Below are 24021 nucleotides of genomic sequence, written 5' to 3'. Positions count from 1 at the left end.
GAGTCGGGTAGAGGGAAGAGGAAGGGGGGATAGAGACAGGACAAGTTTGTTGTTGAGGAGCGGCCTGGTATGAGGTCTGCGCTAAAGGGGGCAAGGGGTCGGGCTGGGAACTATTAGGGGGCATGTCAATCAGGGTGAAAGAGGATCGTTGGATAGAAGAACGAGAGGAGGCATGAGAAGATTGGCAAGAGGGAGGGAAGGACTCACGCAGGCATAATTCAGCAACAGAAAGAAGTTGTTTTGGCCACTATCATTTTCAGCCAATTCAATTACATCTCTAGTAAGTCCCCAGTAAGAGAATACACTGTGTTTGACTGCATCATTGCCTTCTTTTTCAATTAAGGCATTTAGTTCCCTGCCCACCTTTTGCCATTTTTTAGAGTGAATAGTAGGACCATCAATCATAAACCATGGACACGTATCAGCAATAAAAACAAAGAACTGCACCAAGTTTTTCTTTTTAACCCTAATGCCTCTCTCTCTGAGATTTTCCTTTAAGTCCTTAACGAATCGGACTTCCTTGGACATAGAATGGCCCATTCTTGAGAAAATGCAGATGGATGACTCACCTATTAACAAGACCAGCCGGGCGCACAGGATGAGTTATGAAAAACCAAACGGGATCCCTTAATCCATCCGGGGGCGATCCATGCCTTGGCCCCACGTTGGGCGCCAATGTTCCCGACCCGCGGGTTCAGTTATTCGTGGAGTGGCGAGGAGGGTCGCGACCTGTGAATAAAGAATGGATGAAAGAAAGGCACGAGCCCAGGAAAACTTTGCTTATCGAGGGTCGTTTATTGTAAGGGGGTATCCAAATTTAAAGTGAGCTTCTGAAAGGGCAGGGGTAGGAAGGAATGCAGTGGAAAGTTACAAAATCTTCTGGGCCAGGCCCAAGGACAGCAGGTGTGGAGTGGGGCGATTATACAGAAGTCTCGATACACCGAATGTTCTCTTTCTCAAGGTCAGGCTGGATCTTTGTGGTAGCCAGGCAGAATAATTATCTCAAGTATGCAGAGAGCTGTGGCTTTAGCCAGCAGGGCCTCTCAGCCACTGGGGCAGGTCAGGCAAGGTCCTATGGCTCCTGACACTTAGAGACACTGACTTTGGCAATGGTTTGCTTTTAATATCACCCTAAAGCATAACCAATACAGCTAAAAGAGAAAAATGATATTGTATAATAAACAAACACACAAATGAAAACTCTCCACTCAGCAAATGGACCATGATGATAACACCATCATTATATAGCATTCGACCAAATATTTGCATTCCATATTTGATAAAATAAGTTAATCACCAAAATAAATAACAAACTTGACTCAACAGTATAAAATAATATGATGCTATTTTAAAATGAGCAAATAACCTGGAGATATTTCTTAAAGCAAGACACATAGAGAGGACTAAAGTTAAAAAAAAAAAAAAAAAAGTCCAGTAACACAAATGACCTTGGAGACCAATCAAAATGACAATATCTTGTCTCAAAACTGTGAAGATGGCTTTTAGCAGGGAGAAAGGGGAGCTGTTGTCAGGTACATGACAGGAAGAAGTTCATCCTGTGCTACTCCAGAGAGAGTAAGTAGAAAAGTTCACTGTGACCAGTGTTCCAGGTGTCCCTCATAAAATGAAACTAGAACCATAATGGCTTCTAGCAATGTTATTTTTGTGTTATACTCAAATGTAAAGAAATGAGGGTCTCAGAGAGACACCTGCACACCCATACCACAGAACTGTTCCTCATGGGAAAGGCGTGGACTCAACCTAAGTGTTCAGTGCACAGCCAAAACACAGAACTGTTCCTCATGGTAAAGGCGTGGACTCAACCTAAGTGTTCAATGGGGGAAAGAATTGCAAAATACACGCTACAGAGGGGAGGAATTCAGAGGGAGAGAGAACTAAACTCAACCTCAAAATGACAGGAGTCCCACAATTTTCAACAAGATGAATGAGCCCAAGTAACATTGTTCTGCATGATTCACACACCACAGGAATGGCAGCAGAAAGCTGTGGCAGGTTTTTACTTGTCTGTGGAATTAAAAAAAAAAAAAAAAAAAAAAAAAAGCAGGACAGAAAAGAAGAGTGACAACTGTGGAGAGCTGGAGTTCCCAGCATGCTGATTATGGTTTACAGCACATTCCAACTTTGAAATTAGCACAGAGAGTAGGTTTGGGATGCTTTTAGCCATGTAAGGAGACGGAACTAGCAATGGCTTCTGCTGAAGCTACTATTTCATATGCACATGTCAAAACTTCATCTACACTCTAAGTATGTGCATTTTTGTTCAAAAATTGGTATATAAGTAAATAAATATGTGGGTTTGCAGTGGGTGATAGCAATGGGTGACTCAGTGTAGCGGGAAACCTAATCTTAGAAGAAATGTATGAATAATTAAGTTTATGTGGTAAATAGTCAAGAAGAGAAGAGGAAGGGAAGGAGAGAGGGTGAGAGAGAGAGAAAGAGAGAGAGAGAGAGAGAGAGAGAGAGAGAGAGAGAGAGAGAGAGAAGAAAAAAGAAATATGTACTATATTTTTGCCAGAAGGCACATAAAAAACATCTAGAAGAGCTATCTAGACTGCCCGTGATGTCAATCTCACCTCTTAGTGCTTTTTTTTTCAACCACAGCCCTTTAAATCACTACCGTTTGTGCAGCTCTCTGATGCTTTGAAACATTAAAAACATGCCCCAGTTTTTCTAGTTACTCTTGGCAGGAGCTAGTTTGTAACACACTATTCAGTTACTAAATGGATTGCTGTCTTTTGAATGTTTATTATCCTCAAAGGTCCACGGGGAAAAGGCAGGGCTCTCGGGGTGGCCTTACTTGGAGGTCTTTTGGTTATTGGACGTGTGCCCTCACATGCAATTGTGTCATTGTCTTACTTCTGGTTTGTGCTGTGTGCCTTGCACCCACATTCTCATGCTATATCTAACATGCTTCCCTTGACAGAGTCCCAAAGCAATGAGGCTACTTGATCTTCCACAGAGCCTTCCAGAATAAACCTTTTCTCTGTATAAATTTATGGCTTCATGTATTTTGTTATAGTAGTTCAAAGATAAACTGTAGAGTGATCATTACTTTACAGTCAGAAATAAAGCAACTTGTATGGGCAATGTGGAAATAGAACCAGAGAATCCGACTTCCCACTGAATTGGCATGAGTATTCTCTATAATGTCAGCACCATTACACATTGGTGTGCTCTAAGTTTCCAACTTTTAGGGAAAAGAATTGAATTAAGCTATTACTACCAGTGTGAATATTTTTCAGCCTCTGGCTAATAGTGAGTCCGAGAGCTTTGCTGATCCTATGTGGTGGCTCTTTAATATTGTAATATGCAATACTTTGTCTTACATGCAGCAGCCATATTTTTTAATGCCCCTCATAAGGCTAGATGCTTATCCATTTGACATCCAAAGGTTTACTTTGTCTTTAAATTTTTATTTTGTTTTTATCATATGTGTATGAGTGTTTCCTTCAATGTGCTTGTGTGCATTCTCTGTATGCCTGATGACCACCAAAGACAGATGACACCATTGGATCCCTTGGAACTGGAGATACAGATGATTGATTCTGAGCTACTGTGTGGGTGATAGAACCAAATCTAGGTCCTCTAGAAGACCAACCAGTTCTCTTAAGCACTATGATAGAAATAGATATCTTCTAACCCAATCTTTGGAGCTGGAAAGATACACCTTTAATCTGGGCCACACCTTCTGTTGGCCACCCATGCCAAGGGCAAGGAAGAAGGAAGCTTATTCCCTCTGCTTGCTATTGCTCTAGCTGGCAAGTCCATCCCTACACTGGCGTTAGGGTTCTAGCTTATTTCTTGGGGATTTTGGCATATGCTGAAGACCAACTGAGACACAGCTACTAGACATTCATTTGGTCATTCAGTTGGCAGGCAGCCATTGTTGGACTAGCTGGACCATAGCCTGTAAACCATTCTAAAAAAAAAATCCTTTATATACCTTCATTCTATCAGTTTTGCTTCCCTAGAGAGCCTCACTGATGCAACTACTGAGCCATGTCCAATGGTTATTTGGACAGCAGTCTAAAAGGTTATTTCAAATAATATATTAAGAACCCAAATTCTCAGGGAACTGAAGCCAGTTAATTAAGACATGGATCCAGCCATCAATATTATAACTTGCATCAGAATATGCAGCAATTATATGTATAAACGTGAAGTCCCAAGGAGAAACATAAATAAAATAATCTCATTTTAAAATGAACATATTTTTTTTGCCTCCTGAGCTTTAGAAATGTAAAGTTCCCATGTTTAAAGTTGTTGTAATCTACTGAACTGTGTTGAAAGAACATTCTGAGATTCCCACAATACTTAAAAATTTTTTAAATGCTGAAGTCAATGGATGGACTTAGGAGGCAAACAGCTCAGAGTGTTGAGGCAGGACAGCCAGAGGAAGGTCTACATGGCATGATGTGGTTGATACAGGCCTTTATTACACTGACACCCAGGATTCTGGGGACGTGTAGACGGCTGCACTGGAGTGGGGTCATTTGTACACTGTGTATTGTGAAACCTTCTCTTCTGAGATTTATGGTCCCAGATTGACTTTATCAAGTCCAGAGTTACAAAGACAACGAGGGCTTTTGTGTGTGCCAGCAATGATCTATGCAGAGACTATGTTGTTGTGCTTCTACGTAAGTCAGTTATATTCAAAAGTTAGCTACAGATAATTCCACAGAGTTCTGCTCTGTGACCTGTTACAGCATTGTGTGTTCAGATGCAATTGTACCAGGCTTGGAATCGGAGACAAATGACTGCTCATGTATAGCTAACTGAAGAAGAAAATGGAATAACTCAACCAATGGAGAGAAATTACTTCATGTGGCCTCATAGCTTCAGGCAGCCCAAGGAACCAAAGAGTTATGTGCTATTGGCCACTGGATTTGTCCTTAACAGAAAGTGGTCTGCTTAGTTGTGTCCTCTGCATGAAGTGCAGTAGTAACGAGAAGCTTGGTGATCCCGTGAGAGGCTGGGAGAGAACAGTATGTGCACAAGCCACCGCTCTTCCCAGGCACAGCAAATGATTGCACAGAAACATCTTCCTTTGAGTTTGTTTACTTATTGTAGATGAAGTGCTGAAGGAAACACTTTTTTTTTCTGTAATTTATACAATATTGCAGTTCATCCATTTAGCTGTTCAGAATCAAAGTATGATTAGATTGTAATTTTGGTGTTAAAAATTCACCTCACCGAAACAAAAAAGATCCACATCCATGCCATCTGTCCATCTACAGTTTCACTTATTTGTCCAGCAAGTTCATTCTTTTGAAATTTAAAATGCAGATTGCATTGTCCACCAATAATGCTACAGTTCAAAGATTACTTTTGAATCTACACAAAGAACAAAAACTAGGAAAGGTAAACTGCATAATAATGGTGTGAAAGAGATTTTTATGTATAAGAAGGAACTGTGTTAGTTTTTATAAAATGATGACTTTAAGCTTCCTGTGGGTTTGTGTGTGTGTGTTTGTGTGTGTGTGTGTGTGTATGTGTGTGTGTGTGTGTGTGTGTGTGTGTGTGTGTGTGTGTGTGTGAGAAAGAGAGAGGAGAGGTGGGAAGGACATGGATGCTTTCTGCACACCTTGTGATACTTTCTTATGGAATCACAGGAATATAACTTTTATTGAACTATATACTTAAATTTCAGTTAGAAAGTATAAACTATTATTTGTAAATGAGAACTCAAATATCAGGGGGCCGAGGAGATGGCTAGGTGGTCAGAAATTCATGTTGCTCTTGCAGCCGATTAAGTTCAGTTCACAACATGGGACCCAAAGCCCACTTTGGGATTCCGTGAGCACCTGCACACACATAGGGGCATGAATACATGTGTACATGCATACAGGCACACACACAAACACACACAGACAGATAGATGGTCAGATAGATGAAAAGACATGTACTTATTCACACACTTTGGGTAGTTTTGGTTTGCATCTGAGTGTGGCCACTATTTTCCTCTGTGCTCTGGATCTGCTGATATATGGTCTGTTCCATACACATCTGCTGGGTCTAGTTGGCATGTGGTGCTAGCAAATCTTTTACTTCCACACCATCTCATGCCTAGTTTATGTGTTATTTAACACAGGACATTGCAATGTTTAAATGTTACAGGGGAATTGTCAAGTTCTTTGTTCAATTTTCTTAAATTAATTTGCTTTATTTGTGAGAAATGTTAGGTGAATATATATTTATCATTGTTACGTCTTCTAGGGTGGACTTTTGATTTTATTATTACCTAGTGGATTTCTTTGAGTTCAATTTACTTTCTTCTTAAAACATATTTTGTATATTACCATGTAATCTCAGATCTCTTTGGCATAGAGTATATTTCAATCAGTTTCTTCCTTTAACTCTAAAGCAAGTCTTCAGAAATAACAAATATTCAAACCACATTACCTACTCTTCAATATCTGCTTTTTAATAGGGAAGTTTAATCTACTTATATTTAATGTTATTTTGTCTAAAAGGATTTCTTTCTTTCTTTTGCTGTCTGTTAAGGACATACCTTGTGTCTTTCATTATTCCTGAATTTCTTCATTACAACCTTCTTTCACACAAAATAAATAACCTTAAATGTACCATGTCTTTTTGTTATGTTTTGATGAGACTTCTTCATGAAAAGCAACATTGCTATTGTATTAAAAACAAATTTATTATCTGAGTAATGACCAACTTAACCACAGTGTACATTAAGTGCTGCTCTGATGGCTAGTTTATTGTGACTGTGTTGCACTCTCTTTCCCTATGCTGGATGTCTGAACAGTGTCCATTCATTTCAGTTTTATTTCTGGATGTATTATCTTTCTGTTGCAAAGTAGGCATTTTGAATATTTTCATGTGTTAAGTGGATTTTATTCTTTCTACTTATTATAACTATCTGTGTTTAATTTTCCTGAACTAACTGTGCAAACACTGTTTGTTATTGTGGCTTGATGTCTCTATTATATTGGAAAGTGGTCAAACTGATGTTCAGCTGAATATTTTTTTTAAGTACTTAGACCCTCAATTTTTTTCTAGCTGTCTAAGGCCTGGGTGACTATGAGTACTAGGGATGCTAACAGTACAGTCCAGATAATCTTTTGAGCTTTTAGGCAACTGCAAGGCCACTGGGAGTGGAACCTGCAATCTTCATCTTGCTCTGAGCGTGTGAACACTATGAGCAAGTATGTGCTTTCTAGTCTACTTGGAAATGTGGAAGCTTTTAAAGGCCTTAACATATATCTCATTCCTATTTTCTATTTGGTTAACAGCTGGTTTGCCTCAGCATATTAGGAATCAGAAATATCCAATTATTTAGAAAATATTCCCATTGAAGGAGCAGGAGTGTCAGGGAAAGGACAATCCATTCTAGCAGTTGAAGCAATGCCATAACTTCTGAGCTTGTTATTTTGTTAAACAGCAGAAAGAAACCAACTACCTAACCACCCAATCAACCAATAGAAAACCAATCAGACAGACAACCAACCAACAAACCAGACAACCAACAGACAACCAACCAACCAAACAGCCAAACACTAGACAGCCAGCAATTAATGATTTCTTTGTGAAATAGATCTGCTCTATTGAATGTAGCACTGGAAATACCTGAGAATCTACTGGCTGTATGATTGTGTATGTTAGTTTTCACTTGTGCTCTGTGATGCCACATGACTTAAGAAGATCTGAGTTTTGCAAGAGTTGACTCTGAAAACATTTTCCTTATTTTATAGAATAAGAGAATTTAAATTTTGTATTCTGTTACTGTGGCTGGAGCTATTGATGCCACTGTGTGCAAATGTTTAATGCAAAAAAAAAAAAAAAAAATCCTGGTCTCAAAATTAGTAGTTTATTTTATTAATTATTTTATTAACTAGTAAAATAGTTTTTCTTATTTATTTTATGTACATGAGTGTTTTGCCTAAATGAATATACATATACCATGTACATTCTTGGTGCCCACGGAGGGGTGTTGGAGCTCTTGGAACCGTAGTTATGGGTGATTGTGATCTGCCATGTGGGTCCTCTGCAAGAGTAGGCAGTGCTCTTAAGTACTGAGCCATCTCTCAAATATCATGAAACCTTTTATTTTTTTAACTTACATATAATGTTAACTCATCTGAAACACATACTTGGGACACAAGGTATACAATTGAGTATAAAGCATATGTGCTTGATATTCAATAGTGGTACCATGTTTTCCTTATATGAATAAATCTGCCTTTTAATTAAGTTATTCAAAGTAAAATAACACAATGAGTTTCGCACCTGGGTGTTTTACTGTTGAGCGCATTGTCCCACTAGAGATAAAATAAGCATTCTCCGAACCAGGTTCTCTGCCTGAGTTTGTTTATCTTGGACCACAGACCTTGGATGCTGAAGGACATGCTTCATTCTGACTTTGAAACTGTCGGCTGAGTTAGGATGTGCTGATGAACACTGTTTCTTTTACGGGAAGCATGAAGCCCGAGACATTCCTGCTGCCTGCTTGTTTCATGGCATAATAAAAGATCTTGGGGCTTTCCTCCAGTGGGTAGATGTTGGCACCTGAGGCTGACAGGTATATTTCAGGCAGCCTAAAGTACAAAGTTCCATTTTGCCTTTTTTTAATGGTCTCAGAGGCACCTTCACTCGACGTCTCCTGTGCCTATGTGATACTGTAGACCCCTCTGAGACGATCCTGGGGTTATTTATAATATACTGATGTTACTTCTCCATGGATTCTATTTCTGCACAGAAGCACAAAGCCTGTTGTCTCATGTTTTACTGTTGAAACCTAGCTTTTGGTGTTTCATAGGCCACTGTGGGGTTTCTGAAATGAAATGTTATAACAACCTGGATAAAAAATTGTCACATGCTTATTTCCCCTAAAGGTCTTAAGGGTTTACAAGCATCTGGATAAGCTTTGGAGACTGGGAAGATGCTGAGATTTCCAATGTTGCAGCATCCATTTCAGCTGTCGCTTCTTTTTCTTTTTCTTTTCATTTTTCAGACGAGGTCTCTCTGTGTAGCATTTGCTCTCATGGACTTGCTGTGTAGACCAGGCTGGCCTCGAACTCATGGAGATCTGCCCACCTCTGCCTCCCCGAGTACCTGGATTAGAGGTATGCACCACTGCACCCTGTTCAGCTGTCACTTCTAATGCTCATAGAGTTTCTGGCGTTCAGGACTCCCTTTGCAAAACCTATTTCAATATGAGATCCAAAGCTACAATATTCACGACAATTTACAGAAGGGTGGGACACTAAAGACTTTTTTTAAAAAATCAATTTTGAAAATATGCCCTTTTCTGTGTCAGCTCTCCTGGCATCCACTCATCTGCATGGAGGGCCAAGGTGGGCCAGGGAGAAGCCACACTCTCATCACTTTAGGGGGCTGTGAGTCTTTTTTTTACAGCTCATTATTTATTTATCTTATTTATTTATTTATTTATTTATTTATTTTATTAATTTATTCACATTACATCTCGATTGTTAGCCCTTCCCCTGTTTCCTCCCATTCTTCCCTCCCTCCCATTTCTCCCCTTCTCCCCTCCCTATGTCTGTGACTGAGGGAGACCTCCTCCCCCTATATATGCTCTCAGAATATCAAGTCTCTTCTTGGTAACTAGCTATCCTTCCTCTGAGTGCCACCAGGTCTCCCCATCCGGGGGACATGGTCAGAAATGGGGCACCAGAGTTCGTGTGAGAGTCAGATCTCACTCTCCACTCAACGGTGGAGAATATCATGTTCGTCGGCTAGGTCTTGGTAGGGGTTCGAAGCTTACTGCCTATATTCTCCTTGGCTTGTGCCTTAGTTTGAGGAGGACCCCAGGATCCAGATCTGTCTGTCATAGAGTTCTTCTTGTAGGTTTCCAGGACCCTGTGGGTCCTACTATTTCCCTATTCTTCCATGCTACTCTCGCCTAAAGTCTTAATCGGATATCCTCTCCTCTGACCCACTTTCTTGGTAAGTAAAGATTTTCATGGTACGTATCCCTTGGACTAGTGTTTTGATATAAGTGAGTATATACTGTTTGTCTCTTTTTGCTTCTGGGTGAACTCACTCATTATGATAATTTCTAGATCAATCCATTTGTCCACAAATTTCTGGAATTCCTCATTTTTAATAGCTGAGTAGTATTCCATTGTGTAAATATACCACAGTTTGTTTCTTAGTCCATTCTTCTACTGAGGGACACTTAGGCTGTTTCCATGTTCTGGCTATTATGTATAGAGCAGCTATGAACATGGTTGAGCATATGTCCCTGTTATGTGGTAGGGCATTTTCTGGGTATATTCCAAGTAGTGGGATGGCTGGGTCTTGAGGAAGCCCTATTCCCATTTTTCTGAGAAAGCGCCAGATAGATTTCCAAAGTGGTTGTACTAGTTTGCATTCCCACCAGCAATGAAGGAGTGTTCCTCTCTCTCCACATCCTCGCGAACATGTGGTGTCATTTGAGTTTTTGATCTTAGCCATTCTGATGGGTGTAAGATGGAATCTCAGTGTCATTTTGATTTGCATTTCTCTGATGACTAACGAGGACGAGCATTTCTTTAAGTGTTTCTCGGCCATTTGATATTCCTCTGTTGAGAATTCTCTGTTAAGTTCCAAGCCCCATTTCGCAATTGGGTTGTTTGGTTTTGTGGTGTTTAATTTCTTGAGTTCTTTATATATTTTGGATATTAGACCTTTGTCAGATGTAGGGTTGGTGGAGATCTTTTCCCATTCTGTAGGCTGTTGCTTTGTTCTCTTGACAGTGTCTTCTGCCTTACAGAAGCTTGACATTAAGGCCTGGGCTGTTGGTGTACTGTTCAGGAAGTTGTTTCCTGTGCCTATGTGTCTCAGGCTCTTCCCCACTTTTTCCTCTAACTGAATTAATGTCTCTGGTTTTAAGTTGAGGTCTTTAATCCACTTGGACTTGAGTTTTGTGCTTGGTGACAAATAAGGGTCTAATTGCATTTTTCTACATGTAGACATCCAGTTAGACCAGCACCATTTGTTGAAGATGCTATCCTTTTTCCATTGAATTGATTTGGCTTCTTTGTCAAAAATCAAGTGATTACAGCTCATTATTAAGAGCCCCAAGCTAAGGCAATTTGATCAGAGCATGTTCATTTTCTTCTGTGCCCATCACACATGACTGAGCCAGCTTTTAAGCTTTGGGTTACCTATCTACAGAAACTGACTTTTAGTATGCATTTTGTCAGTCATTTGAGAGTCCTGTGCAATGCATCTTAAGCATAATCACCTCTCACTCTTCCTTTTAAGCCCCACACAAGACCACCCTTCCCTTACCTATCTCCTCCCTACTTCTCCTCCTCCTCTTCCCTTTTCTTCTTTTTAATAACCCACCAAGTCCAATTTGTGTTGCAAGAGTGCATGAACTATGCAAACGGTGGATGTAGGAAGAGAAGTAAACCTTTTAAAAGTGACGACTGAGGTTTCCATGGAACGCTGATGGCTGAGACCTAATGTGCTGAGCGATCACTGACAAGACAAAGGAATGCGAAGCAGTGAAACACAGAGGTCAAAGCCTGTGCACCTAGGTCTAAGGGATGAAAGTGCACGGTGGGATGGACAGAGAAGTTTTGGAGCCGATGCACCTGGGGATGTGGCAGAGTCCTGTGATGCCTTCTGAGAGCTCTTAAAAGAGGAATGGAAGGACTGAAGTAAAAAAGATGCTAATGAACTGTGCAATGACAAAGCAAATCTGCAGAGATTCTTGCCATCTAGAGAACTGAAAACCTGACTGTTTTTAATAATGTAACTGAATTTCTTAGCAGGCCTAATGCTGAGATGGAACTCAAGGCCTTGTGCATGCTAGGCCAGTGTTCTACCACCAAGCTACACTCCAGCTGCTAGCCTGTAAATCTGTGTAACCTGATAGTTAGGATCCTTTAAACCCCAATATTGACTTCACTATAGATAATTAATTACTGCTCAGAGATTGCATTAACATAAATGTTTTTTTCTAACTAGTTTTACTCAGTTGGATAGTAATATAAACTAGGCAAGTCTAGTCAATAAGAAATTAATTAATCTAATGAATTAATGATAAAAAATGAGAACAAGAAGTCAGATTCTATGTATTTAGACATACCAAGAAAATAGCAGAGTCTGACCATATTCCATGATAAAACTATCAAGGAAAAAAATCTGTTATAAATATTTAAAAGCCTGAGGCAAAATACTTCCTAGGGAGAAAACATGGTTGAGAATACATGGCAAGATTTAGGGAAGGCCAATGGTGTTTCCTGGCTTGCAGATCCTATGCAATTGGATTTCCAGGACTCCTTGTTTGGCCATGCCTTTGAGTTGACTGTGCTTGTGGTTACTGTCAAGTTCTACCCATTTTCTGGAAGTGCTTACAGGTGGATTCACCAGCTAGGATTAGTCTGGCTCAACACTTTTCACTGTTTATCAAGAGATTCACAGCAAGACTAAGGAAAAGGAAAGCTCACACAATCTCCATTATAAAAGCAGGTTTAGGGAACAGGACATTTCAGAGAAGCAGGCCTGGCAATGTGACTACCTATTTATGTGTTTGGATATGTGCATATGAAACAATGGCCCAGACTGACCTGTGGTAGGTTTGGTCCATAGTAAAGCAGTGAGAGGCTTGGGAAGTGACCAGTCAGCTGGGCTCTGTCCTCAGCAGTGGACAGATGCTGATGAATTCATAATTTGATGACCGTTTGGGATGCTGATGGGAAATTTTGGAGACGGAGATGGGTTAGGTAAAGGAAGCCAATCGGGGAGATGTCCTTGAGGCCTCTATCACACCCTCTTGCCTAGGAATGGACTCATGTTTGTCTTTCTGCATCCTGCCCACCGTGACATGGAGGGGCCTTGCTGCACTGCATGAACTTGGCTGTGATGCTGCACTGCTTCCTAGAGCCAGCCAGGGCCTGAAGCCATCGGTCCCAGTACATCCTTCTTCCTTCCCACTGTTTCTCTCTGGGGTGTCACACGACAAGTCTGACGTGCACACTTAGAAAGAAAACACTGAAGACACATTAAAAGAAAATAGTGGTCTCAGGCAAGCTAAGTCACTGGGAATTTTAATACTTACTTAAGTATCGCGGCAGCTTTGTAATTAGACTCCGTAAGTGTTAAGATTAGGTGTCTACATAATCTAAGCCACTTGTTTGTGCACTTGAGAAGCCAACAGCCGGGCATAGGAAGACATCACATAAACGATTTTCTGTAGGTCAGGTGTGTTTCCGCACCGTCACTGTGCCGCTGCCGCTGCTGCTGCCAATTTCCTGAAAGCAGGAGAGCAGCTGATGGGATTTAGGAGCAATCACCTCAGCAAATAAGATTCCATGTGAGAGTTCCTCAAATGTTACAATTCTAGCAGGAAAGTCAAGAATGCTCCCCCTATCATTTCTCATTAAAAGGACTTCATAATTCTTCATACTTCTACACAAATTCTAGAGCTAAGACTAGGTATGAAACCCCTGTGCGGTGTGCTCTGTTCTGATGTCTAGCACTACGGTATGCAGCATATGCAGATATTGACTCCTCTCTTCTCTCTTCTATTATCTCCTCTGCCTGTTATCTTCCTTACTCCTCCTCCTTTCCTCCCTCCTTCTCCTGTGTCCCCTTCTTCCTTCCCTCTCTGCCTCTTTCTCCCCTTCATCCATCTCACTTCTCTTCTATTTCTCTCTCCCAGTCTTGTGCATGAGAAACTGATACTGTGCTACTGAATTTCACCCTGAGCCAGGTATCAGTTTTTTTAATTAACAGAATGGGCTAGATGACAGCACAGGGGCTTCTGTGGACTTACCCATAGATCTTTCCTGATGGCCTAAATTGATGCCAGTGGTAACTGATACAGTGGGTGACAGTGAGCCCAGGGTCTTTTCACGAATGACATCACTGATCCTTATTTTTGAGGACTCGCTGGTACTACAACCTGGCTTTTTAATTAATTTTTAATTTTTAAAAAAATTTTTTTAATTAAAAAATTTTTAATTAATTTGCTCTACTCCAAGTAGGAGAGCCTCTTTGAGGGATAAAGGGACATGCTATACTTGGTAATAGTGCTGAGTGCCCTGCACTTATCCGCATGTGTGTTTTCCTGCCTAGCTTATCAGCAATTCTGATTGACGTACACTATCCCTGAGAGGAGCCTCTGCCCAGGGCTGTAACCAGATCTTCTGAATAGGCCCAGGAGGAGTAAACATTGTTTTTATGAGTTGGAAGCATGCCCGCTTTCAAATTTGTTTAAAAGGAAAAGGAAATTTTCTCCCTACTGCTTATTCCATTTCTAAACATCTTATGAAGGCCTCTTTCTCATCTTTTATTGCAGGACATTTTGAGGATGGCAGAAATTAGGCGTTCTGGGCATTTACAAATGTAGTGTTTTTCGAAAGGTATATTGCTATTTCCTGTGGAAATTAATGTAATAAGAACTCTTTTACAGACACTCGGAACTATAAAAACACAAACACGTTTCGTGTGTGGCATTTCTTCTCAATGGGGTAGTGGTGTCTGGGTGGGGTGGCTCCTCCACAGCTCAGATACTGTGTCTTTGGTCCTGCCAGCTTCCTGGCTGTCTCCATAGCTAACTGAGTCTACGCCATCTTTGTATCCACCTGTGTTTCTTTGCTTTTATTTCCTTTCTCCAGTTCTACTTCTTTATGAACCCGTGTTGCTGTGTAGCTAATGGATATATATTTTTTGGAAATTTTCCCTGAAATAGTTTTATTCTTTCCAGACTCATACTGGCCTTACAGGCAGAGATCTCTTAACTTTATCCTACCTTGGGTTCTTCGCCTACATGCGACTGAGCTAATGATTCAAAGTGTTCCCTGGATGTCTTCCTGGCTTTACCAAAGTAACAGTGTTTCCATCTGTTGTTTTCCTCTTCCTTTGAACACTTGCCTTTCCTGAGGCTCACCCCAATCTTCCTTCTTAGTAATGCTTGGTCTCTCTCTCTCTTGTCTTTGTTACAGAGTGTTGACAAAATTAGTTCCAATATACTTCACTGTGTGACTCAGCCTTCACTCATGGACACTTGCTGACTACAAACATGCACAGTCGTAGACACTAATTATAACAACTCTGATAGTTTTGAGTAAGACGTTTGATGCTATGTTTCATGTGTGTATGTGTGCATGCAATTGCATGTGATTTGTATACGTGTGTATGTTTGTGCCCCTGTCCTTTTATGTGGGTGGAGGCTAGAGAGCAAGTAGGTATTGTTTCCCATCATGCTTCCCCTTACTTTTGGGACAGGTAACTCACTGAGCCAGGTGCTCACTAGCTGGTTAGGCTGGTTGGCTAGTACGCCTCCTGGGAGCCGACTGTCTGTCTCCTTGACCGTAAGTTACAAGTGTGTATCCCTGTGCCTGAATTTTTATGTGCCTACTGAGGATCCAAACTCAAATCCTCCACAGGCAAATATTGTGTCTGAAGTAGAAAAAAAGGGACATTCTTTTAGGTGAAACAAATTATTAGGAAGCCATTCTTAATCTTTGTATATTATTGCCTTCAAAAGTAACTATGATAGCATATACATTTAACAAATTCATATAGTCACACAGCCAAGTAACTTAAAATGGGGGTATATGTGAATGGCAATACAGGCCAGTAATTCCAGCTACTGGAGAGAATGAGACAGGAGGATCCTAAGTTCGAGGTCAGCCTGTGCTACTGTAAATTCAGGCCAGTTTGATCAAGACCAAGGTTCAAAATAGAGAGATTTTAGCTCAGTAGCAAAATGTTTGACTAGTACTCATGTAGCCTAAGGTTTACTCTTCCTAATAATGGAAATTGGTTATTTGGCTAAGAATGAAAAACTGCAAAGGGATAATAGTAGACGATCTATGCATAAAGGTACGTGAGTATTTCTTTTCCTTTTAAAATAGCATATCTGTAACTTTGAATTTCTGTGCAAAAATGTAGTTACTTGCTATAAGATGGATTTTTTCAACTTTATTCTTAAGTAGTTCATCAGAGGAATAAAGTGGCTGGTGTGTGCTGGTCTTTCGTCTTTTCCCTCCACTAAAGGAGGACTGCCTCATTTTCATGAGGGAGTCATCAGGAGCCCCATCCTCAGAAGGACTGGCTGATGTACCCACTCAGAGTTCTGGTCTCACAGGGAGTTGTTCCCAGGGTGTGAGGTCTGTGCCTATTCTGTAGAGACCATGCAAAGGCCTTTAAACAAGGAATTAGAGAAAAATTGATTCATTTCTTTGTTTATCATTGTTTTCATTTGTCATTTTGACTAATTCAAAAATTAATCCATCCACCCAAATGTAGTATAAAGGTAATAAAAAACTACCCGTTAAGAATAGTAGAAGCTAGTACTGCAGTCACATTCAACAGACACCCAATTCCATCTTGTTTATCCTGTTAACCATATATGAGATGTGACATCTGGTGTTTGGTTGAGCTGAGCAAGTGTTAGCTGGACGAATTAGAGCTTTTCCAGAATGTGAAGGAAAGATGATGAGGCTTAGCTGTGTGGTGAGCGGTAACAATCTGGGCAGTATCATAGGCTCTAAACCCTGCATTCTTCCGAGGGACCTGTTGCCCTCCCACATGTTGCTGTCTCTCCTTACAAGTTTCTTATAGGCCTAAGAAGGGATATGTTTTGTACAGGAGGGCAAGGGAGACTGAGTCATCCTGTGGTGAATAGTTAAAATTAGATTTTTATATGAACACAGTGATGCCTATCATTCCAGAGAGTCGAGCTCTTGTAGTTTAATCTCCTTTGTCAAGCAGTATTTTATATACGCATGAAAATATACACAGAAAATATGCATTTAATTATATATATGAAATATTAACAAATCCTGTCTAATGTAGTATTAGGAATCTCTTCACAAACACGGTGTGAAAGCTGCCAGGATTTTTTATTCGTAGTCTTAGAATTTTCCCATAAACATTTTCAATAGAGGCATTACAAATCATATATTTAAAATCTTCGTTCTGAAGAGGAGATGGAATCCCAGGCATTTATGTGACTGACCCGAAACACTGGACCCTAGTGCAGGTTTGAGATTGGATTCTTTTCTGTGCAGTACATGGCTGTGAGTGGTCTTATTGATAAGCTCATTTGGTTTATCTCTTGTTTCCAGAACAAAACTATTTTGAGTCATTCAGTTCTGATTTTAATGAGTTGTCTGAGAAAACATCGTTCAGAAAAATAGAAATTGATGTTCATGGTCTTAGACTATTGCATAATTTCATGGGTCTAAACTGCTTTATAAAATTATTGTATGAATCACACGATTTAATTAGTCGTTGAAATGACATGTCAGTATTTTCATTGTCTCTTTAAACCTTTCCGTAGCTTCGCACTAATAATGAAACCACATCATCTGTTAATAACAAGATAAGATTGAGCATTAGTTTAAAACATGATAAATGCAGCCTTTGATGTAACTTGAGTGTCATCGCCATGGGCTAATAGCTCTGAAATGAGCTTGAATTCAGTAGATGAGTTCAGGTCTTCCAGTGTGATTTTACTAAGGCCATTAAAAGTGCAAGAAAATGACCCTCCATGTAGCCATTTTGAATTCTTTCTTTATATTTTAAAATATTACTTCTGTTGTTGTGACTAACTTCCATTCATCAAGTTCGTTAACTATCATGGAAAACAGAGGCAGGGCTGTCTTCCTTTTCTCCAGCTGCCGTCTCGTGGTCTCCAGTCTTTCTTTGTCTGCTTTGGGCTCTTAGGCATCTGAGTTAGAAGTGTTCTGGAGAGTTGGTGAGGGCAGGTAAATTATTCTTTGGCTGTGGATATCTACCCTGAACCTCATTATTTTTCCACTAATTGTTTACTCTGCGTTTAGAATGCTCAACAGGAAAAGAAATCAAATGAGAAACATTGATACAGATAGAAAGGTTCAGAGCGTTTAGGGAGCTCCAGAAGTGAATTCTGCACTGAGGTGTTTTCACATTCCTTTTATGTTCCCTTATGGTGTTATTTGGTTGTCTTCCTGGGATTTGTGTCCAGCAGCCACACTGAGTGATAAATTTCAGAAGCTCTAATAGCTCTGCCACTCTTATGGTGCTGTGGAGACTTGAGAACGTCCTCCATGGTCTCAGAAAGGCACTGAGACTATGACTGATGTGTACACTCCAAGGGCACCTTCTGTCTAGAACCCCCTAAGGAGTTAGGGAGTGCACAGCACAACTTCGACCTTTAAATTACTGCATATCAACAACTCATCAGCTACATTTGTTTCAAACATTCATGCATTAATTGATTTATTATTCTCTAATAAGTTTTAAAGACCTGTGTTATTCTGCATGTTTACAAAGTATTTTGGAAAACGTAGTTTTTGTTTTACATGTTAAGGCTTGGACTCATATGTAGGACTGCTTACCTAGATTCATCCCAAGCCCAGAAATTAGTGGTCATGTGAGTGCTGTGGGAATGGAGATGGCTTCAGTGGAAAAAATAGCTGAAGCATGAATATTATATGAAAAATAATTTCTTATGTTTGGTAGGCACAGTATGGTGATGTAGAGTGATTTAATTTCCTAACACGTGTTCTACCCTGAACTGTCAGACTAAAATTTGCAAGAGAAGTCAGGAATGTAAAAAGAAATTTCAGAAGGTCCAATGTTCCTGTTCAATGGTTTTGTGGAATTATGCATCAGGCAGTCCCACACAGCTCCATCACACTGCGAAGGCAGAGGCCTTTATGCTGCCCATACCACGATGGATATCGCTTTCACTCTCTGAGCACCAACTGATCTGGACTGAATTAACTTGAGCTCAATAGAAGTTCAGCTATAAGGTACCATTAATTGACTGTCTTTTCTTAACCTTTACCCCTTAGTCATTAATACATAAAGTGCTTTTCAAGTTCAATTACCCCATATGCGAATATTTTACTTTCAAACCTATTGTACTTTCAATTGCATTTGTTATATGGCTAAACACACATGTTTTGAGTGAGATTGCTTCTGATGTTGGTTAATAATCATTTATTAATTTTTTGTGACTTTATCACCAGTAGACACAACAATGCTTTATCATCCATCCTACATGATTATCTGAGTGTGTGGAATGCAAGATGTTTTCAGTTTTTATATATCAACACAGGCAACAACTAGATAATGGAAAACATATTCCTGTTCCCTCTGATTGCATTTTATGTGAACCATAAAAAGGAAATATTAAGCAGACAACTGAAGGTTTTCAGATTAGGAAAAGACCTAAAGATAAAGATAACACACGAGCCTGAATTTCCATGAACAATGCAGCGAGGAGCCCATAAAATGTAGCTGTCTTCTCTCTTTCAAGGTCTTTTACTTGAACCACAACAATGCAGCATGTCTTTTCATCAGGTTTGAACTAAAGATAAGGGTTTGGCTCATCTGTCTTCTCTCTCAATTCTCTCGTTCACCTTCCAAACAACCCAGCAACAGGAGAAAAGGCTGTTCATGTTTGACTCTCTCTGTATGCCCGTTTCTAACGCATGCGGTTTTATATATGTCACCTACATTTCTCTAGTTTGTATTAGGAACATTTTTGTTGGTCTTCATTGGGCATAGTGTTGGGTTTAACAAACTAAATTTCTTTTAATCATATCATACAGTTGTACTATAGGCACCCTCTTTTTCCTACTCCTGCTTCTAGTGTGTAGATCAGCTTGCCCATTTCTCTTTTTACACCAGACTTCATCCAACCCCAGGTGTTTAGTTTGTGTGCATGCATGCCCCCCCCGTGTGTGTGTGTGTGTGTGTGTGTGTGTGTGTGTGTGCGTGTTTATGCACATTAAGCATGGGTGATACATATTCTACAGTGTGCTTGTAGTGGTCAGATGACTACCTTTCGAACAGTTCTCTCCTTTCCTCTTTATGTGGGTTCTGAGTATCAAACTTAGATGCCAGGCTAGCATGGCCAGTACTCTGCACTACTTACTTGCCCCAGAGTTTCAAGTTTTTGAGGTCTTTGATATAGTCTGCATGGCTTTTTGTACAAAGCAAGAGACAATATCTAGAATCATATTTCTACATGTGGATATGGAGCTTTCACAACAGCATGTGTTGACAAAGCTATCTCTTCTCAAATGTCTGTTTCTATCTGTCTGATTTTGTGCCACTATGCACTGTTCTTGTAACCATGGCTAATGACCAGCGTGCCTCTTCCTCTGGACTTTTTGTTCAGGATCACCTTGACTACTCAGGGTCCTATGTATGTGCACTCTGTGAATGAAGACTATCATTGGAATCTGGATCATGATTGATAATACGACTATTTTACAAATATTAATTGTCTATCCATAAGCATAGATCTTTCTGTCTTCTTTGTTTTTCGCACTTGACAGCCTTACTAACTTTCTTAGTACACTAGCACATTCAAGTGGCTCATATCATCCAAAGGCAGAATATGTTTTAAAGCATACTTGTGTTAGTTTAGACTCTAGAAATGCAGGTGAACATGTTTTCTACACTGAGCTTCTAGCTACTCTTCGGTCGGTAAAATGACAATTTTCTTTCATATCTTTTTAAATCTTCTCATCTCATTGTTTGGCCATTTCACTTTCTCCACTAGCTATATTCCTGGGCATTTTTCTTGGAAGCTATTTGAATAAGATTGTTTTTAAATTTTTTTCTTATCATGAAATATCATGAGCTGACTTTGGTGTGTATTGATTCGGAGTTGTGATGTCCTGTTAGATTCCTCCTTTAAGCCAAATGACATGATCTTCTTAATATTCTCTAACTAATTTTGGTTTGAAGCCAATTTTGCCTAAATGTCCTAAGCCATCTAAAAGTGCAAATTAGAAACAAATGAAAAAGATGCTGCAAAGGTTAATGAGTAAAAATTAAGAGAGGAAGGAAAGGATTAAATATCTTATTATTTTAAGAATTTATACTTATATTAAATCTTATTTTTTGTGAAAAAATAAAAGCATAAGATATTAATAGTGTTTACAGGAAAGATAATTAAAAGACGTACTTATTAGGTTTATAAATTTTATAATATGGAAAGTGACCTAAAGTCCTTTTAAAGTGGCATTTAGTATCATATTAATATAGAATTAAATTACCTAATAATTATCAGAAGCATCAAAAACAAATTATTTTAAACAGTAAAATGAAAAGTCACGGGGATTTCCTCCCTCTGTATATGCTCATAGGGTATCAAGTCTCTTCTTGGTAACCTGCTATCCTTCCTCTGAGAGCCACCAGGTCTCCCCCTCTAGGGAACATGGTCAAATATGAGGCACCAGAGTTCATGTGAAAGTCATACCCCACTCTCCAGTCAACTGTGGAGAATGTTCTGTCCATTGGCTAGATCTGGGTAGGGGTTTAAAGTTTACCACCTGTATTGTCCTTGGCTGGTGCCTTAGTTTGAGTGGGACCCCTGGAACTTCTATATGGATTTTTGATCATTTAGGATTTAATGTTAAATTATTAATTTTGTACCTAATGATTATTAAATTTATAATTAATTTTCATAAAAAGCCTAGTAGCAAGAAACATATTGTTAAGCAATCAACAAAATAAAATTTTCATTAGAGTACCTCAGACAGTGTCACCAGTACTAAGAGCATTCAGTCAACAGACTCTCTAATGAGCTTTTTGTTTGAGCTGAAAAGAATTAAATATTTATTCATCCTAAATAAAATACACATGCTAAAGAAACAAAAACTCCTCTCTCTTTATGTATCTGTGTGCTACTTAAACTGTCTTACTAACAAAGAAAGTAGTAAATTTATAATATATAAGGAATACACATGCAAATTAATTGACTTGATTACTTTGGTAACTTTGGATCAAGAAGAAATAACTTTTAAACAAACTATTTAATTTTATGTCTTTGAACATTTTATCTGCATGTATGTGTGTGTACTACATGTGTCCCTGATGCCTGTGGAAGTCAGAAGGGGACGTTAGATCTCCTGGAACAGAAGTTATAGATTGTTGTGAACCACCATGTGGGTGCTGGGAATGGAGCTCGGATCCTCTAGAAAAGCAGCCAGTGCTCATAACCTTTGATCCATCTCTCCAATCCGAAGAACTAATTTTTAATGTATACTATGGTTCCCTTGATTATAGTCACAGAAATATGACTGAAATACTTAGGAGTCACATTTGTCAAAACCACCCTTTATGCTTTAGTCAATAATCACACAATAGATACATGGATCAAACTAACATGTTAGTAAAATATGAAACACTGCAAATTAAATTAAAGTAAATGCATAATTTATGCATATAATATACTCTTTTTTCTGTACTACCATTTTCTATACTTTTCTTTTCTGTACCACAATTATGTTTTCTTTTGATTTTATAGATTCATTCATCAGAAAATTCCAAAATAATTAAAAATTAAAGACTAATTTTCATGCTCTTTCTCATATGCGGCTTCTAGTTTCAAATTCTGGAGTCCGTGTAGTAGCTCTGAAACTAGAAATGGGCTATTGGAAGACAGACTGTACTTAGAGAGGGGATTGTTAGATTAGAGGTGAAGTGAGGGCATATCCTGGAGGCAGAAGCGGTCAAGCTCATAGGAGAGTGATGTCAGTGGGGAGAGCAGGAACCAAAGGGAGGTCAACCAGGGTTAACATAAATAGCATGAATGTGAAGAAGCTACTTGGAGATCTTGCAATTCAAGGAAAAAACATAAGTAGGAGATGGTAGAATCTGTATGACATAGAGAACGTGGGGGTTGAACACTGGGAGCTATAAGTCTAAGCAGGGCTGGGTGCAGAAAGGTATGAGAAAGGGGAGGAGGGGGGTGCGCTAACCAAAACTAGGGTGTATGAAGAAGCCCTCTGGAACCCCACTATGTGTGAGGTAATTAAGACATAATGAAATACAGGGGGAGGTAATCCCCCTCAGGAACAGTCATAGGGGAAGGGAATAATGGGAAAATGGGGGGGGGGGAGGGAGGAATGGGAGGATACAAGGGATGGGATAAACATTGAGATGTAACAAGAATAAATTAATAATAATAAAAAAATAAAACATAATGAAATAAAAGAAAGCCTAATTTTCTTAATGATAACCTGGGAAGAAGGAGGAGGAAGAGGAGAAGGAGGAGGAAGAAGAGGAGGAAGAGGAGGAGGAGGAAGTCCTTCAGTCTTACCATAGCTACAGATATGAGTATACATTTGTTGTGTCACACATGGTCAACCCTCTTTTTCTCCAGTACACAGGCCTCTTAACACTTGCATAGGAAAAAAATTCTGAGGTTTTATCTCGTCTCTATCTTCTCTTCCAGCAGTGTCAGAACAAGCATTATATGTGAGAGTAAGCCCCTAACACAACAGAAGGCAAAGTTTCACAGCAGGATGTGATGAATCCCCAGCCAACGTGCGTAAGAGACTGACTTGGAAGAGCATCGGAAGAGATGTGGAACAATCTCCAAGTCAGTGCTGGAGGGAGAGGAAGCAGCTTCTGTGACCTTCAGTTCCCACCTACCCCTGGAGAGGCATCTGGGGTCAAAGGTTGTTGTCTACCTGTGCTGCTCACCTGATGAGGCAGGCAAGCTGGCGTTGATCCAGGCTAGCTGGACCCTAGCTGAATGCTATGGCAGCAAGGTGTTATTCTTGGAAAGGGAAGCTGCTGAGTGTTTCAGAATTATGCAGAAGGCCAATAAAATTATTACAGAAAGATTTTTCTTTGGACACTGGTAAAATTCAAAAATGAGCACATATTTTAAACCAGAAAGGTAACATTAAATGAGAAGATTTTATGGTCTATTTATATGGAAAGTAATAAATGATGGTGTTTCCAGTAAAATGTTGTAAATTATTTCAAATTACACTCAAGTTCAATTTTAGAAGACTTACATATAATGGGAATTTAAGAGACTTTACATTTTAAAGAGATAATTTGTAACATAAAGTTCTACATTTAAAAATGACTCTTGCTATTTATTAAAAACCATAAATCCTTTATCATCTTTATTATAAAAATAATTATACATATATATGCAAATGCAAACAATATGTTCCATAATTCCTTGATCTCAGTGTGTAAGTTTTGTGAAAGGAACTTTTATCAAGGCATGGTGGTACTGGGTAGACTGAGACAGAAGAATGACAAAAT

Source organism: Acomys russatus, chromosome 15, assembly GCF_903995435.1.
Source record: "Acomys russatus chromosome 15, mAcoRus1.1, whole genome shotgun sequence".
In the NCBI taxonomy this organism is placed as follows: Eukaryota; Metazoa; Chordata; class Mammalia; order Rodentia; family Muridae; genus Acomys; species Acomys russatus.
Note: the sequence above shows the minus strand (reverse complement) of the source record.